An 11,163-nucleotide genomic window follows, 5' to 3' on the forward strand; every position below is an offset into this window, starting at 1 on the left:
GTGTTATCGTCGCGCCTGTTGCTGCTCGCGTTAATATTGTCACTGCTGAGGTTGGTGTTGTTCTTGTTGTTATTGTTGGTGTTGTTGTTGCTATTGTTGGTGTTGTTATTGCCGTTGTTATTGTTGATGTTGCTGTTGTTGTTGTTATTGCTATTGTAGTTGCTGCTATTGTTAACGTTGTTGTTCCGGGTGCTGTTTCGTCTGGCAGGGGTTCCCGGCTTGCCTCGCCAGCCTGGTGTTTTCCGATGCGGGTAAAGCACCGTAGCTCTCATTTTTGCCGCATGCAAAACAGACCATGTTGTGGAAGGGACACCCGCAGCGATTTTCTCTGGTGCCTTCCGCTGGATCTTTTAGAACATAATCTCCCGGCATCCCGCACACATAGCATATCATCAGATGGAAGGGTGACTGGCAGAAGTCCATGCTCTGCGCTGCCCTCACTGCGATCGCTGGTGCTGGTGTGGTGGTATGGTGCTGGGGTGTTACTACAGCTGCTGTTGCCTCTTGCTTCGGCTGGCCTGCACGTGATGTTGCTGGTTGCATGTGGTGCCGCTCGTTCGGATGCTTACTTGCATGGCCTGTGCTAACCCACCTTTTGTCGTATTTCACAGCCCCGCCGTTTCCGCGTTGCCTGTCGCTGCTTGGGCTATGCCGCGGCGCTAGGGCTTCAACTGCTTCGCGATGCCCTCCGTCACCATTTTCACCTTCCTGTCCGATCTCGCTTACGTGTTTCGGCCTGCTTCTATTTTCTCTCAACAGCTTTTCTGCCCTCTTGCATTCGGCTTTGAACTCGCCAACGCTTTCTACTTTGGTGGCGAAAATCAGTGCGGCCAGGCTGGGCTTAACGTTGGACTTCATTATTTTGATCAGTTCTGATTCAGGGATCTTTCTGCGTAGGCGGAATGTTAGGTCGTGTATCTCTGCATAGTAGTTCTCGAAGCTCACGGCCTTCTGCTGCTTCCGCTCCATGATTTCTCTAATCAATTCGTAATCAGAGTCTGCGGTCTTGAATTGATTGAGGAGCTCAGCTTTTAGCGCGGAATAATCAAAAGTGACGTCTCCTTCCCTATTTTCCGGCAGCTGCCAATACCATTTGCCGGCTTGACCGGTCACTAGACAGTGAAACTCGGCAAATAATTCCTCATGACTTATCTGGTGCTGCTGCCTGAGCCGTTCCACTCGGAACACAAAGCTCTCGACCGTAAGACCCTTACCAGTGCCGTCGAATTTAACGTGCCAGCGATTGAGGTCTATGTTCCCCCTCCGGGCGTTTTCATCGCTGGTCCGCTGTTGTCCTGTCTGCTGGTCGTGATGGTGACTGCCGCTAGGCTGCGCTACTGTTTGGGGTGGCATTTGCTGTTGTGGTATTGAAGTCGATGCTGCTATTATAAAATTTTGTGTCCCTTCGCTGTCTCGTAGTTGGATCCAACCGTGCCGCCAGGGACTCGTCTACCGTTTGCGAAGCGTGGACTGGATTGAAGCTTGGGTTCATACCAGGTTAGACCGCCCTGATTGCCACGTTTCTCAGCCCTACTGCTATCGTACAACAGGTAAAACCGTAAATCTTTGAAAAACTCCCCGAAGACGATACCCTAGAACCGCAAGGACTAGGCAAAAAATTCGAAGAAAATCTACCAATCTACCTATTAACTCAACAATCCGATCTCGTAGTTGCAACTTAGTACAATCGACAAAAGAAACAGAAGCAGAACAATCAATAGAAGCAATGAAGCAATTAATGTGGTCAAACTGACCACCAAGACAAGAAAGAATCAAAACAAGCAAAGCGGCTATAGCACTCGTCGTTAGAAATTTTCTGTATGCTTACTTTGTCATGAGACTCGTTACTTTCATTGCCGGCTGAGTATTTGTCTTTTTCTGACAAAGAAATAAAATAAAAAAAATAAAAAGAAAAGTCCCGTCGGTTGTCTGCCGTCTGTCTGTCCACTGTAAGTCAGTCGGTCGTCGTCTGGCGTCGGCCCTTTCACACCCCCTTTCTCCTTTCAGCTACAGCGGTGGCAGCTGTAGCGCTTAACTACTCATCGGGGACACAAAACAACAGGGGAATAAATAACTAAAGTAACTTACAATACAATCCTCTCGCGATGTCGTGGCTGTCTCCTTCGGCGGCTCCTGTCCACGGCAAGGAAGTAGGAAGTTCGTCTTACGTCGTCGGCACAATCACAACACAGCTGGGATGTAGGTGCATGTGGGTGCACGTAATTCATAAGCTACTGGAAAATTGTTCTTCTCCCTCTTAACACATCTTGATTGAGGCAAACACATTGATCCTTGTTTTTTTTTTCTTTTGTTTTTTTTTCGATCATTTATTAAACGCACGAATAAAAGATAAAATGTAATAATAGTTCAGGTGCACATCAGTGCTACAATCAAGGCATTTAGGTAGACATTTTTTGTTTCACAATCATTTGTTTATACATGTCAGATTCGCTTATGGAATTAAGCAGAATTCTAAATTTTTCATAACTTATTGGAGTGTATTTTTTTTCTTTACAATTTATTAAATGCGCTTGGCTATTTCTTTTTATTATAAAACATTGTTCTGCTAAAACTTTCCACAATACTTCATTATTACTTCGCAACCATTTGTTTATGAAGGTCACCTTTAACCAATAATCTTCTACGTTATTCACTTGATAAGAAAACCTTTTGATTCTTGTTCGACAAAAAAACGTATTCAAAGAACGGTGCAGCCATTACCCTTGCCTTGATTCTCTTATGCTTCTTCTAATTGTTTCACCTTTTTTTCCTTTTCTTTAATAAAAAAACGGTTTAGACTCCATTTTTGTGGTTTAGCTTTTGCTAATTTTAACTAAAGACACATTGACGTCATTCACGTCGCTTTTGTCGGTTTACTTTGAGGTTCTAATTAAAATTTATCCTTCTTTTGAGGTGTTAATTAAAATTTATTCTTTTTTCTGAATTTCGATATTTTCCGAGTTAATCTATTTCAAACTTCAATTGCACAAAATTTTTCTTTCGCGTATTTTTCTATTTATTTCTTTTCTTTTGACATATTTTTTTTTATGGTCAATTTGCAGTTTGAGCCCATATTTCAGAAAGACGAAAAAAAAACAACCACCTCATGTAGCTTTCGGTTTCTAATTAATTTTTTTTTTCTTTTTCCTTTCTTTTTTTTTTTTTTTAATGAACTTTTTTATTGTATTGGTAATTAATTATTTATGCTGGTTATCGTAATGCATACTTCCTTGTAAATTTTAATATTCACAGTCAGCTAATGCTAGTCCTTTTTATTACCCTTGAGGGATAGTCTTCACAATTATTTCTTATTTATCCGTTTTATATTGAGCTCGAAAGCCCGTCCGAACTTCACCAGATGCCAAACAGTTCTCTACGCTATCTTGAAATTAAAAAGCAGACAGACTTCTCATTCTTACTCAATTTCCCTCTTCTTCTTCCTGTTGCTCTCTTTATAACGGCTTGCCGCTACTCTCACAAGAGCAAGCATAGATCCCGCAAAATCATACGATTTTGCCTATGCTTTCAAAAGCAAAAGGAAAAAAAGGAGTACCGCAAAATCATACGATTTTGCCTGTACTTGTAAACAAGGAAATCAGAGAAGAGTAAAATAAACATATCCCGCAAGATCATACGATTTATTAGCGGTACCACAAAATCGCATGATTTCGCGTAACGGCATGCCGTTATTCCGCTCATTGCGGTTGACACAGACCGACAGACACCCTACTCAAGGTTTGTTCGCGGCCGTTACAACTCTAATGTGCAAATGTTTCTTTTTTCTTTTATATCTTTTCGTTTTCAATAAATGCTTGAGAATATTTTTTTCTCTCTTTTTGTCTTTACATGTACATGAGTGACTTGATGCACATAGATTTTCAAATTTTTAAATTTCAATTACAATTTTTTTTTTCTTTTCAGAGCTATGTTCTCTTACTATCTTGAATGGGAATTTGTATATATATAAAAGTTTGTGTATATTGTTATTTATCTTTGTATAAATTTATATCGTATCTTCTAGGTTTCTTTTTTTTTCGTATATGTATATATAACCCTCGTATGGGGTGTACACTTTTAATGGGGATGCCAGCAATGCTCTATACGCCAAGGATTTTTTTTTTTTTCTTCTTCTATTGTTGTTCAGGACCGAACACAAATGAAATCTTGGCCGTCCTAGGGCAGTGCTAGCATTACAGCTCGTTAATAAAAAGATATTACTTATAATAAGGTTATAAATAAATGTATTAATAATAAGAAAGGTTATAGAAACAGATATTACTTATAAAAAGTTATAGATATATATATTAATAATAACAAAGGTTATAAATTGGGAAAATCCTTTTGGGACGTGTTTTTTTTTCTTAACTCCCGTGCTGTAGCTGAACACGCCGTGGGTGTGCACATGAGGTTCCGTTTCCCCCCCGATTACTTTTCATGGACCCCACACCAAATGACTTCTCTCCCCTCCTGAACGGTCGACCCCTATCGTGTTTTAAATGCACGATCTGGTGGGCGTACCGCTCAAGACCCCCTCTTTATTGCCGCCCTGCCCAACAGATCCACGCCGGAGCGACAGAACTGCGATAACAATTTGGCGAACCCCCCTCTTTATTGCCGCCCTGCCCAACAGATCCACGCCGGAGCGACAGAACTGCGATAACAGTTTGGCGAACCCCCCTTACTATTGCCGCCCTGCCCAACAGATCCACGCCGGAGCGACAGAACTGCGATAACAGTTTGGCGAACCCCCCCTTTTATATATTATTATCATTATTACCCCTTTTTTTTTATATATTTTTCTTTGTAAATACTACCCAATACAATTACTAAAAAGAAGTCTAGCAAATCCTCCCGTTCCTTCAATAAAATCCAACGAAATAAAGTTGACCTGATGCCAGGCGCCACTTTGTGTAGCAAAGCCGCCGTACACTAAAGCAACCAATTGAATTTACCACGCGAGGAACTGGATTCATTTGTAACATAAGGTGAATTTATATTGACTCTGTACTATTACGTTTGCGTTATACTATTATTGTTGCATATATTTCGCGTTGGGAACTAAAACGAATTATTTGGAGAGGACGACAAAAAAAATTCGTTTACTTTCAAAATCATTTTAATTGATTCTCGGCTGGGTTGTTTGTCGAAATAAGACAATTGCAGAGCGCATCGTATGCCTCCCCTTTTATTCTTTTCCCGATAGCGTTTATTACATTCAATGTAAACCAGTCTTTGCTGTGTTTTCTAACCCTAGATGGCCCTAGTCATTTCATTCAACATAAAACAATTGATTATTTCCTCCGTAGTAACTAACTGCATGGATGCCCGTTATCAATATGTATCCAACTCTCTACTTCATTTGCGAGTCCCTATTACTAAGTATATGGTCTTAGTTCTAGATTCTTTGTAAATATTTATGAGATTAAAAACTTTCTCATCAGACAAACTTAACAGGTTCGGTTATTAAAAAGAAAAGACGATTAGCTTTGAAAGGCGTTAACATTTCTATTCCAAGTTGTGATTTAGACATCTTAAAAGGATCAGAAACTAGTAAAACGTAACCTGGATGTTTTTTCTGCACATATTGAAATCCTCGCATCTAAGGAGCGGTATATATATATATAGATATATATTGAAATTGGTTATCATAAGAAGTGATAAGATGAAATTAAAAATTAGAATCGAAAGATGAAATTAAACGTTCACTGTTCACTGTTTTCTTGCGGACTTCATTTGTAACTTCAGACAGACAACTTGCAATGATGGTACAGAGTAGCTAAGCAACTCAAAAAACTCTTTAAAATTTCTTTCCTTCTTGTATCTTTTGCCTTTTGGTTTCCTAACATTACCTTATACCTGAAAGATCACTGCAGTCTGTGCTGAAAGGGACGCTGACTAGCTAGCTACACAAGCGACACTTTCTTATGCTACGTTCGTTTCAAACGTAGATCACGCAGGTATACACACATGTATGCAAACTTATTTCGTATCAAAAGTATCACACTTCAAAAGTGTATGCACGTAAACACATACATATATGTATGCATATATACGTATGTATGCATCCTTGATGGTTATAATAAGAATCATTATAACAAGATTACACACATATAAATTCGTTTGAAGTAAAAAGAAAAGGCCGTTTACAGAGAAAATTATTTAGTAACAAATTCGAATCCTTGGGATTAAGAATAATCATGAAAAGCTTTATGCGAAGAATTATTTACTCGGTATGCATAACAAAAATTAAATTTATCTTGGGAATTCCGGAATCTAAGGACTGTAAAAAAAGAAAAAAAAAAATCAACAAGGGAAAAAGAAAATTTTCCTTTCTTTTTTTCTTTACTTAATTTAAAAAAAATTTTCTTTTCTTTAATTAATTTAAAAATTATTATAATAGGTAGCTGTACGTTGGGCGCCACTTTGTCACGCGACCAACGTTAATCCAAAAAATGTAAAAGAAAAATTAGTATAATAGGTCGAATTCTGTTGGGCGTTCCATTGTCAGCCAACGTTTTGAAAATGATAATCAAAAATTACCAAAGAAAAATCTGGTAGTTCGGTTTTCGTTGGGCGCCACTTTGCAGTGTATTCTATGGCGACCAACTTTAATCAACAAGCGGAGAAACTTTCCCTTTTCCTTTCTTTAATTAATTTAAAAATTTTCTTTAATTAGTTTAAAAATTATTAGAATGGGTAATGTTCACGTTGGGCGCCACTTTGTCACGATACTATGGCGACCAACTTTATCAAAAAGAAACAAATTTTTATAATAGATCACGGTTTTCCTTTTCATCAAAAATTGAAAAAAAACTTTATACCGGGTTTTACTCCGTTGGGCGTCACTTTGTCAAAATTCTGCGGCCAACGTTCGTATTGAAATTACGCAATAACGGAAATAATGAAGAAAATCACCAAAAAAAATAAAAAGAGTAATATCAATCAAAATATTGGGTTAACTATTTCGTTGGGCGCCACTTTGTCATGCGACCAACGTTGATCAATAAACGAAAAATTTTTATTCTGGGTTTTAAAGTCGTTGGGCGCCACTTTGTCAGTCAGTAATATATATATACATATATACATAACTAATTCAGCCATTTATTTTATACATATAAAGTCAATTTCGATGGTCCGAAATTTCGTTGGGCGCCACTTTGTCACGGTATTATGTGGCGACCAACTTTAAACAATAAAAGAAAAAAATTTTCCCTTTTTTTTTTCTCTAATTAATTTTTTTTTTTCTAGAAAAAAACATTTTCTTTAATTAGTTTACAAATTAGTACAAAGTTTTTATGAGGTCACTTCACGTTGGGCGCCACTTTGTCACGCAAAAAAAAGGAAGTAAACAGACTAAGATAACTTACAATATAATCCAATTGGCGCCGGTGTAGTGTCTGCCTCTTTACCTGGTTAAGTCGTTGAGTGCTGGACCCCGGGTTGTGGCCATAACTTTATGTGTTTCTCGCCTTTTTCCTTTTCTCCCCTCCTTCTATTAAACTCCTTCACTTAGATAAAAACTTTAACTTCCAGTATTGTGTGTGTGTGCACGGGTGTACACGCAGTTTACAAGTAACAAACTGGAATCTTTTTCTGTTTTTTCTCTTTTATTTTTATTGTTATTTTTTTCTCTTAACAAGCAAGTTTACAATAATAATGTTGAAGAACCTTTTGCAGTAATTTGGCAATAATAAAGTTTGGGAAATTTATGCACGACTTTTGCTTTTAGCAGCCTTTTTATCTGGAAAGGTATTTTTTTTCTTTAAAATGATAAACTGTTTCATTAACGCTTTGGAATTTTCGTTGAACTCTTCTTTTTTTTGGTAAGGATTTCTTATGGAAATCAACTATTTAACATTAAGAAAAATTAATAAAGATTACACGACCATTTGTTTATAAATGTCCTTTTTTACCAATACTTTTCTACATTATCCACTTGATAAAACTTTTTGCTTCTTGTTTGACTAAAAATTCCGTATTGAAAGAAAGGTGCAGCCATTATTCTTGACTTGCTGCTCCTTCCTCTTCTTGTGCTTCTTTTAATTGTTCCACCTTTTTTTTTATTGTTTTTTTTTTTTGTTACTTCTTTTAATAAAAAAACGGTTTAGATTTCATTTTCGTAGTTTAATTTTAGTTAATTCCAACTAAAGACACATTGATGTCATTCACTTAAAAAATCGTATGAAAGGAAATGCACTATTTAGCTATTAAATATCCTTGGGACGCAAATTATCCTATTGTTTACTTATTTCACATTGGCTAATGTTAGTCCTTTTTATCACACTTGAAGGATAATTTCAAAAAAAAAATTATTTTATTTATCCGTTTTATGAAAAGCTCGAAAATACGTCTGAACTTCACCAGATGCCAAATAGTTCTCCCCTCTAACTTGAAATTAAAACGCAGACAGACTTCTCGTTCTTACTCAACTTCCCTCTTCTTTTTCCTGTTGCTCTCTCTATAGCGGCTTGCCGCTACTCTCACAAAAGCAAGCAAAGATCCCGCAAAATCATACGATTCTGCCTGTACTTGCAAAAGCAAGCAAAAATACCGCAAAATCATACGATTTCTTGCCTTGCTTGCAAGAGCAAAAGGAAAAAAAAGGAGTACCGCAAAATCATACGATTCTGCCTGTACTTGCAAAAGCAAGCAAAAATACCGCAAAATCATACGATTTTTGCCTGTACTTGTAAGCAAGGAAAACAGAAAAGAATAAAACAAACAGATCCCGCAAGATCACGTGATTTATAAGCAGTAGCACAAAATCGCATGATTTTGTCTAACGGCATGCCGTTATTCCGCTGCTTGCGGTTCATGCAGACCGACAGACACCCTACCCGAGGTTTGTTCGCGGCCGTTACAATAGTTTTCAATCAGTACTCACTTGTCGTTGCTGTTTGTGCTGCTCAAATGCGTATTTTTTTTGTTTTACTTAGTTAATTTGCATTAAGTTTCTGGTGAAAATACAAACAATATACAAATATTCTCTTGCAATGCCAACGATTCCAATAAATTTTTATTTTATTTTTTATATATTTTTTGCAATAACTCCAAACTTTCCTTACTCAAAAGCAGTAAACTTACCAAGTATGTAAATACAAGTAAAAAAAGTTGAAAATTTCGCTTCAATTAAATATTTTGACCATTTAGCTTTAAAATGTTGCAATTGCAATTCGGAAGATGATGGCTTAAATTGTACCACGAATTTGAAATACTTGTCGCCAACATTATGTAAAACGAGTTACGACAGCTATTATACGAAAATCGGTAAGTCGTTTATTGAAACAAAAAAAAAGCAGTAAAAGAAAAAAAAAATTTTTAATTACAGTTAAGTTAACGTGTCTTAAATTCAATACTCAAAGACAATCAGTTGATAAGATACCTATGCACTTATAAATAAAACTTGATAAACACATTTCGTGATATTAGGTAATCTAAAAAGTAATCGACATATCTGTCACTATATTTAGTTACTTACGAGGAAAAATAAGTTATTTGCACTTTAGACATTAACTTATTTTGCATAACAATTTTTAAATCGTTATCATGGTTTTTTTTCTTGTTTTTCGTTTCCGTTCGTTAGTGCAGTGGTTTTCGACCAAATTCCTTGCGGTACTCGCATTTACATTAACCCTTATTGGCAATCGAATGCACGCCTTTTTTTTGTTTGGCCGTAGCAAGCAACCTAATGCGAGTAACTGTCGCGAGATTTTGTTAGTTTCTTTAGTTCTTTTTAGTTTTTCATGATAAAACCACAACTAACAGCAGACTAAGCTAGCTTTGACAAATACAAACTTTTTACCGATTTCAGATATTCATGTGTAGGTACCCTTTTTTCGATTATTCCCAATCATTGCTTTGTTGTAAAGTATTGTCACACGCACTTCTCTTTATGTAGATTTCAGTATATAAGAACTATGAATTTTCTCTAAATAATATTTTCTGTCATTTTATTTATTTTTTCCATTTTTTCTGTCGCTCTTCTCAACATGGGTTTTCTAGAACAAAAGCAAGCATTTTTGTTGTTTCGCAACTACCAAGGCATTTTGTTACTTATCTTTTTTTTTAATTTACTGGTTTTCGATGAGAGAGACCCTGCTTGAGCACCGCCTGTGAGGACTTTTGCCCGTTCCGTGGTACTGGGGTAAGCTCAGCTGCACCAGGCTTTGATTCACAAGAATTTTTTCTCTTGATATTTTTCTTTAAATGTTTTAGTGTTCAGAAGCTTTCTCTTTATTTATTAATTTTTCAACTTCGCCTACGATCAGCATCAAAAATGCTATTCGCTTTGCCAGTTCAAAGCGTACTACTCCTTTTAATGAAAAAAAATGAAAAATGTTACGAAAAATTGTGCTGTTTGTCGTTTTTGTTTAATTGTCCGTGTACTGGTAAGCAATTACGTTAAAAAAAAGCAATCTTCTTGATCGCTTAAAATTTTGCCATGTCTATGGCTTGTCATCCTGTTTAAGGGATTATTTATGTCAATGAAAGAAAAAGATTGTTTAAAAAATATACAGCAGTCTATCCTCTCAAGTAATCATTAAATAAATCTCTTTTTTTAAATTAAAAATCCATATTGAATTAAACAAACATTCGGCAGGGGCCGAATTTACCTCGCATGCCCACCACAATGCTTTCCGTATTCTACTCATTAAGTTCTTTTGTTTGGTACCCATATCGCTTGTATCATTAAGAAAAAATTAATCCACCACATCGCGGTGTCTACCGCCTTCATTTTAGAATTAACCCATTTTTAGGCAGATAATATATCTTCGTTTGAAGAATGTGCAAAATAGTTTTAAACATTCCGTTTGGATTGTCATTATGATAAATAAGCGTAAGACCTCAAAAAAATTAATCGAATAAGATTTAAGCAATTGTAGCTTTCCGTGGGCATGGCTAATTTTTCGATTTTTCTTCTTCTACTGATAATTTAAAAAGGATAACATTCACATTTAAGTTATTTGTAATTTTTATATTATTTCATTTATTTCATATATTAATTTTTGCTGTATTCGATTTTTTAATTTTCAATTTTCTTAAATATTTTGTATGTTTAAGCATAAAATTTATACAAAGTGCAATAATAATGGAAATTTAGCTTTTACAGCGGCCTATAAATAAAATTATATTAACAATATCGAGCAAAAAAAAATCAAAATG

This window comes from Glossina fuscipes, unplaced genomic scaffold (genome assembly GCF_014805625.2).
Source record: "Glossina fuscipes isolate IAEA_lab_2018 unplaced genomic scaffold, Yale_Gfus_2 61105, whole genome shotgun sequence".
NCBI lineage: Eukaryota > Metazoa > Arthropoda > Insecta > Diptera > Glossinidae > Glossina > Glossina fuscipes.